At 35.5% G+C, this 7,486-nt stretch overlaps 1 long non-coding RNA gene across 1 annotated transcript in view; it reads right to left on the bottom strand.

The window, feature by feature from the left end:
* Positions 1–823: 823 nt before the first annotated feature.
* The window catches only part of LOC141541243 (uncharacterized), a 159,359-nt gene continuing 152,696 nt past the window's right edge, over positions 824–7,486 (bottom strand). Inside the window, exon 3 of the long non-coding RNA XR_012481706.1 lies at positions 824–1,257. This is a non-coding gene — a long non-coding RNA (uncharacterized LOC141541243). The remainder of the gene's footprint in view (positions 1,258–7,486) is intronic.

Genomic DNA, 7,486 nt, shown 5'->3' with positions numbered 1-7,486 from the left:
CTGGGAGAGTAGATCAGAAAGACTTGTGGGAGGAGTCACCAGATAGGTGCTTATCCCTTGGAGATGCCCAAAGATAATTTTTAGTCATTACCAAAAACAAGAGTATTGGGAAGTGGCCCCAGGGGCTGGCTCTATTAAAGTAATTCCAACAAAATAAAGGAGTTCAGAGTTAAAACAGAGTTAACAATCATGGCCCAGCCGGGGTTTTGTAGAGTTTAAAAATGAGTGCACTGCTGGCAATAAACTAAGCAAAAAACAAGACTGAAAAGATTTGTGGGGAATGCTTTTGACTGGGACTTGTTGAGAAGAGCAGCAGTGCTAGGAAGGGGAGGCACCAAATTGAGCAGGAACTGCTCAATTTGGTGCAGGAACTGGCAACACTGGGAATGGGATCAGCTGAACGGGGTTAGGTGGGACTGAAGTTCTGAAAAGGACTACTATGGTATCCAGAGAGATACATGTAACTTGCTGTCAGAGGTTTAACTTTTGTCAAGTCCACCTCCCATCTCTCCACTGGCTTCTGTCCCTTCAATCTAACCCCTAAGTAAATTGTCTGAAAGAGGTGTTTTCCCCACTCTTTCAAGTGCTTCTGGGATGAAGATACTCCCATCTGGGAAAAATTCATCAACTTTCCTGATGCCTTATTCAGCCTCCTTCTTCCCCTCTCCCCCTCTCCTCCCCCATTTTGTTTTGTCAAAGGAATCACCCAAGGGGGATTAGTCAGGGCTCCAATTGTCAAGTAGCCACTCCATATATAAGTCCTGAAAGTGAATTATGTCTACACATGACACACTAATAAAATAGGGATTATTTACTCGTATTTATTCAAAGATCCCTCAAATAATTACATGTTGTGAAAGGAACATTGTATTCAATTAAATAATGCAGATACACTCTACAATTTGAAAAACATTAAACTAAATTGTTAGTAGTGAACCCTTTTTCAGTAACATTTGCCCAAATCTTAACCCAATGCTTCCCATTTAAGTCCCAAACACATTGTAAGGGGACTCACTTAGAATTTGATGTTCAGTCATCAACCAATTCCAGTTCCCCCCAATTCATTGGGGCCCAAAATTTTATTTGGGGCAGGGATGGCAATCTCATCTTTGGCAACTACTTGCTGTTGAGAATGGGCATAGAGCTGAGTAATCCTACAGGTTCCCAGTTTTGGGGGATGGTGTGCTGGAACTGACTGAAGCATTCAATGGGTTGAGCCCTGGCTCCCAAAGGTGGCCAATACAGCTATAATTGAATCTATAATAAAAACAAAACCAACAAATAGATGTTAGAATAGTCTGAGATAGAAAGACAAGTCCACAAGGACTGTTATAAGATTTTCGTGTAAGGAAACATGCTTGTGTCACAAGATACACGATAGAGATAAATGTTAAAGATGTATCAGTTGTAGTCTCAATAAACGATAAAACAGCAATTAGGTCTCAGACAATTGTATCAATTATTCTTACATTATTTTAGAAATGTTTAAGGATCTTATTACCTACAGACACAAATATCTAGTAACTTATAAGTGACTAGACCAAATACTCATCCACCTAATCATTTAGGATATGATGACTACATATGTAAGAGTGGAAATAGCAAGATATTATATAACTTAACTGTGCACATGGCCTCTACTGACCATTTGCTCTGATTATAGAAATTTGCTATAGGAGGAAAAAACAGGGACATGAATATAATAATATAATCAGTCAAAACTCATTCTTCAATAAGATGACAAGATAAAGCATCCTTAGCTCTGACAAGCAATCATGCAGTTTCCACCTTATAGCCAGACTCGGGAATAATCAGGTAGGAAGCAAAGAAACAACTAGAAACTGAGTCAGAAGGATCCCATCTTAGAATAAGCTAAGGTTGTCCTTTCAACTCTTATCAATGTAAGACATCCATCTGTAAGCCATCCCTCTGGATAACATGGCATTTCTCTGGAACAGTGACTGACTTAATGATCCATCAGGCAATCATAGCCAAATTCAAAAATCAGAACATTAGGTACAGTCCCAAGAGATTTTATCTCATCTTAAAGGAGGGAATGGGACGTCCGCACATGTGCAAAAATGTTTGTGGCAGCCCTTTTTGTAGTGGCAAAAAACTGGAAACTAAATGGATGCCCATCAATTAGAGAATGGCTGAATAAATTATGGTATATTAATGTTATAGAATATTATTGTTTTGTAAGAAAAGATCAGCAGGATGATTTCAGAGAGTCCTGGAGAGACTTACATGAACTGATGCTAAGTGAAAGGAGAACCAGGAGATCATTATACATTTACAACAAGACTATATGATGATCAATTCTGATGGATGTGGTTTTCTTCAACAATGAGATGATTCCAATTGTTCAGTGATGAAGACAGACATCTACACCCAAAGAGAAGACCATGGGAGCTAAGTGTGGACCACAACATAGTATTTTCACTATTTCTGTTACTGTTTGCTTACATTTTGTTTTCTTTCCCAGTTTTTTTTTAATTGATCCTATTTTTCTTGTATAGCAAGACAAGTGTTTAAATATATATGCATATATTGGATTTAATATATATTTTAACACATTTAACATGTATTGGACTACCTGCCATCTAGGGAAGGGAGTAGAAAGGAGAGGATTATTTGGAAAAGAAGGCTTTGCAAAGGTCAGTGTTGAAAAATTACCCATGCATATATTTTGTAAATAAAAAGCTTTAATACAATAAGATAAAAAGAGATTTCATCTCAGTAGCAAGTTTTACCAATCAGGGGCTTCAGGCCTATATATATATATATATATAATTATAATTATTAAACAAGGAGACCATTAAGTATATGTTCTGGATGGCTTTCTGGAGGTCTTGGAGCAGACTTCTTTTCAGTAGAGTAATCATCACAATAGCAGCCAGGTGTTAAAGTCCAAATTCTTTATTGTCTCCTTGCCTGGGGCTGGAAAACTTTCTGGAGAGACTTTCAAACCTACCTTGGTCTCAGTGGGGGAAATGCAGGAGGCCAGCCACATGGTGGTATGAGATGAAGTGAATGAATTTGGCTCTGAGTCTCCAGACTTGTTCTTCAGCCTCCAGCCACCAAAAAGGTGGATGATACAATGAATCTATCTCTTCTTCCTTGATGGCTGTTATATACTCTATTATAATTATATCATTGTAGGTGTGAATCTTTTGGAACTATATTAAGTACTAAGTACATATACTGAACTAGAGAATTATTAATCACCATGCTAAACTAGATAACCATTGTCTTATTAATTCCACTTAGCACCTTATAAAAATCCTTGTTTTAAATAAGTACAAGAGTTCTGGTCCATAAAAATTATGCATTTAAATAAATATTAAAGAATTTGCTGAAGACAAATGGTGACATTGATAGAAATAATCATTTTAGATATGTCGCAATTCTAACAAGCCTCTTAAAAGTTTCTTGCATTGCTAAGCAGTAGAATCAGTGATACAGCATCAAAATGACTCTGCCTTAAAGAAGCCATAAACTTGAACAAGTGTTCAGTTATGAACACCCTGTAGATGTAAGCTATAACTTTAAACAACAAAGGCACAAATAAAAGTAATTTTATTTAAACAGCAAAAAAGAGGGGGATGAGCTCCAGTGAGTGAAGTATTTTCTCTCACCCCTAAGGAGCAGCTATACCCAATGGAGGGAGGGTGAGTTAAATTTTCACCTTTTCCAACAGATAGATGTTTCCCTCCCCCACTCTAAGTGATGTCTCTCTTAATTCCACTTCTCCTTATAATTATATCCTTCTTTTAGAGTACCAAATCCTTCTCAAGATAAATCTGCCAGTGTGTTACCTTTCTCCTAGCAAATGTCAAGTTCCTTCCATTAAAAAAAAAAAAAAAAACTTACCCTTCCTGTCCAATCTACACCTCTTCATTTCTCTAACATACTGTCCTTTTCATCTTACCTTTCTTTCTCCCTTCCATTCCTAACATGCCGTCACTCCTTTCTAACATATCCCATCTCTCTCTCTCCTTCTGACTCCAAAATACTATTTCTCTCTCTCTCAACAACCTATCAAATCAATAATCCTTAACAATTTTAGGTTTCAATATTACAACAATAACCCCTACTCAATTATCAATTATACAATTTTCATAAATGATAACCAAAGAAACATAATATAACCTATCACAAAAATGGCTAGGAATCTCATGCAATTTATAGTCATCTCCAATTTTATCATACACACCAATTAAAAGTTATTTCAAAAATCAATACTTTATCTTGTGATATTTTAATTAGATGTTCCATTCAAATGATCAATTGCTAAATAGATCTTTCTTGTCCCTCGTTTTTTAAATCATCTTTTTTCCCTTAGAAAAAAATTACAATATTTAAGATTTATAATATAGATAACAACTAAATAACTCTGAACCAAATATCATAAATCTTATACATATGTCCAGCCAAGCTGACAAATTTTAAACGATAGCTCATAATTTTTTATTTGTTTGTTTGTTTGTTTGCTGAGGCAATTGGGGTTAAGTGACTTGCTCAGGATCACATAACTAGGAAGTGTTAAGTATCTGAGACCAAATTTGAACTCAGGTCCTCCTGAATTCAGGACTGGTGCTCTATTCATTTTGCCATCTAGCTCCCCATAACTCATAATTTTTACAAATTACCCAATATACATTTTAGAAAGCAACATACTTCATCTAATTAGGGTATACAAGGAAAGTTATCAGAACTTTATTTTCACAATGTATTTTTAAACTTAAAATCAAATGCAGTTTAAATTGCGAGTAGTAATGTTTCAGTATTCAAACAAATTCAGAATAAACAAATTTAGCATATGTTAGTCAATAGTAATTATCTCCTACAATTTAATTTTTCCTAAGGCTCCTTCTTTGCTTCCTCCTTCTTTGTGTTCTTTAACCTTCCTCCATTCAGAGCTATAACCTGATCCAGATAAAGTTTCTGTGGATCCAAACAAGTTTGCTAGGCTGTTTACTACCATATTTAAAAGCAGCTCAGCTCTGTTCTGTTTAAAGTTTGCATATCCCTTCAGTCTTAAATTACTTTTATAATCATATGACAAATAACAAATTTCACTGAACTGATTGATCATTTTCTCTCTCTTTCTTTACTTTATGCACTCTCCTCCTCATGGAGGTCTTAATTTATTTGAATTTGCTTCCAAATTACTTCACACATTCACACAAAATTCATTTATCTCAACATTGGTATTGTATGTTGGCCCCATATAAATTACCAAATGTGAAGCAATTAAATCCAATGAAGAAGTTAACATTCAGAAACATTTGTTTACGCTAAGCATTTTTGCAATCTTGAGATGACCAGTTGCCAAATTCCTAATTATTGCTCTCAGGAATTAGCCAATCTTTTTGGCAGGCCTCAGCTTGGAGATAGATGGAGATTACAAAAGCAAAGAATAGAGGAAAGGTTTTATTCTTTAATGCCAGCTGGAGACAAAGTTCACATGTGATCACAAGTTTTTGCTAATCTAAGGGAGACTCCTGAAATGTCAGGATATACTCTAGGTATAACCTTGAAACAAAAGGGGCCTCACCTTGCAGGTGTTACTGCCAGATTACAATAATGTTTCAGGGAGTTGCATATTCCAAGAAATACTAATTTTGCCAACATGAGAACCTCAAATTTATTCAAACAGAATTAGAAAATGTACCAGATAAAACCTAGATCAGGAAATTCAAGGAAAAATTTACAGGGAGTCATCAAGTTAACATAGGGAGACATAAATGTCTATAGATACTAGAAGAGGAGTCTGACCAAAAACACTCAATATTCAGCATGACAGTGCCCAGGGATTTTTTCCAAGCACAATACAAAGTGCTAGATTCATAAGACAAAGCCATTTTTCAGGATAAGGGAAAAGGTACCAACTAATAGCATTGCTGCCTACTACCTATATCTGGAATGAAAACCCAGGTGCACTAAGGAATTACATACTAGGAAGGGGAAACAGCAGTGCAAAATCACAAAAATCAGAAATAACATGCTATTAAAAAAATAGCAGTAAGGCTGGATAATAGGAGCCTAGAAAAGATCAATGTACAATATAATTGTGAAGAAAAATTGAGACTTGATTCACCAAAGATGCCTAGAGAAGTTTATATTTGATCCTGGAAGTATTAGGGAACCCCTGAACTTTATAGTGCCAAGCCCAGATTTTTCTTAGCTAATTTGACAGCTATATGAAGAATGGATTATAAAAGTGGCAGACCTGGGAATGAAATTCCAATTAAGAATTTATTGAAAGACTTTAGTGATAAATAATCAGTGATGGAATTAAGTGTCCGAGTAAATGAAAAGAACAGAGATAATGTAAGATATGGAGGCAGAAATCTATTGGATATGTATGATTGGTTAAAGTAAGCTAACAAAAATATTAGCAAAATTCTTTTTTTTTTTTTTTTTTTTTTTTTTTTTTGGAGGCTGGGGTTAAGTGTCTTGCCCAGGGTCACACAGCTAGGAAGTGTTAAGTGTCTGAGACCAGATTTGAACTCGGATCCTCCTGAATTCAAGGCTGGTGCTCTATCCACTGTGCCACCTAGATGCCCCCAAAATTCTTAATCTAGATGATGAAAAAAATAAGTGCCCCTTTGATAAGAGTACAGAACTTCAGAAGCAGAGGGCTCTTTGGAGACAAGGGAGGAAGAGGGAGAGGTGGTGAAGCAATGTTTTCTCTTTTGAACATGGTGAATTTGAGCTAACAGAATATCTACTTTAAAATGTCCAAAAAGTCAATGATGATTCAGCATTGATACTCAGAAAAGAAACAATGTCAAAAATGTAAGTGTATGGACTGGTCATCATAAAGAAGAATAAATACTATTAACAGATGAGATCACAAAGAGAGAGGATTCATAGAAGATAAAAGAGAGCTTCAAATAAAACATTAGCATCTAAGCATAATTAGAAAGTATGTTGTGAGTTTCACCTAGCAAAAAAGAAGGAGGAAAAGGAAGGGGGAGGAAGGAGGAAGAAGGAAAAGGTAGGAGGGAGGAGGAAGGAGGAGGAGGAGAGAAGAGAAAGAGAAGGAAGAAGAGAAAAAGAAGAAGAAATAGTCATAACATGGGTAGAAAGAAAAACTAGAGAGCAGGAAGTCAGGAAAATCCAAAGAAAAAAGTAGTAAATATTTTCAAATATTGCACAGGAGTAAAGAAGAATAAGAATTAAGGAATTTCCATCAGATTTATCCATTGATAAATTATTAGTGACTTAGGAAAGAATAGTTTCTGGTAAGTGATGAAGCTTTAAAATAGATCATAAAGGGTTTACAAAATGTAAGTATAGTTAGAATCCTAGCTGAGAAGAGAAAAGAGATATAGAAAGATAACTTCTTGAGGAATGTCATATCTGATGCAGGTCTTCTAAGACTGGGGAAAATTTAGATATGTTTATGAAGTAGGAAATGAACTAGTAGATAGAGAGGGAAGAGAAGAAAAAGGTGTCATTTCAGTTAGGAGGGGAA

Source organism: Sminthopsis crassicaudata, chromosome 4 (assembly GCF_048593235.1).
Source record: "Sminthopsis crassicaudata isolate SCR6 chromosome 4, ASM4859323v1, whole genome shotgun sequence".
NCBI lineage: Eukaryota > Metazoa > Chordata > Mammalia > Dasyuromorphia > Dasyuridae > Sminthopsis > Sminthopsis crassicaudata.
The sequence above is the reverse complement of the archived record's forward strand: the minus strand, read 5'-3'. Positions and strand labels throughout refer to the sequence as shown.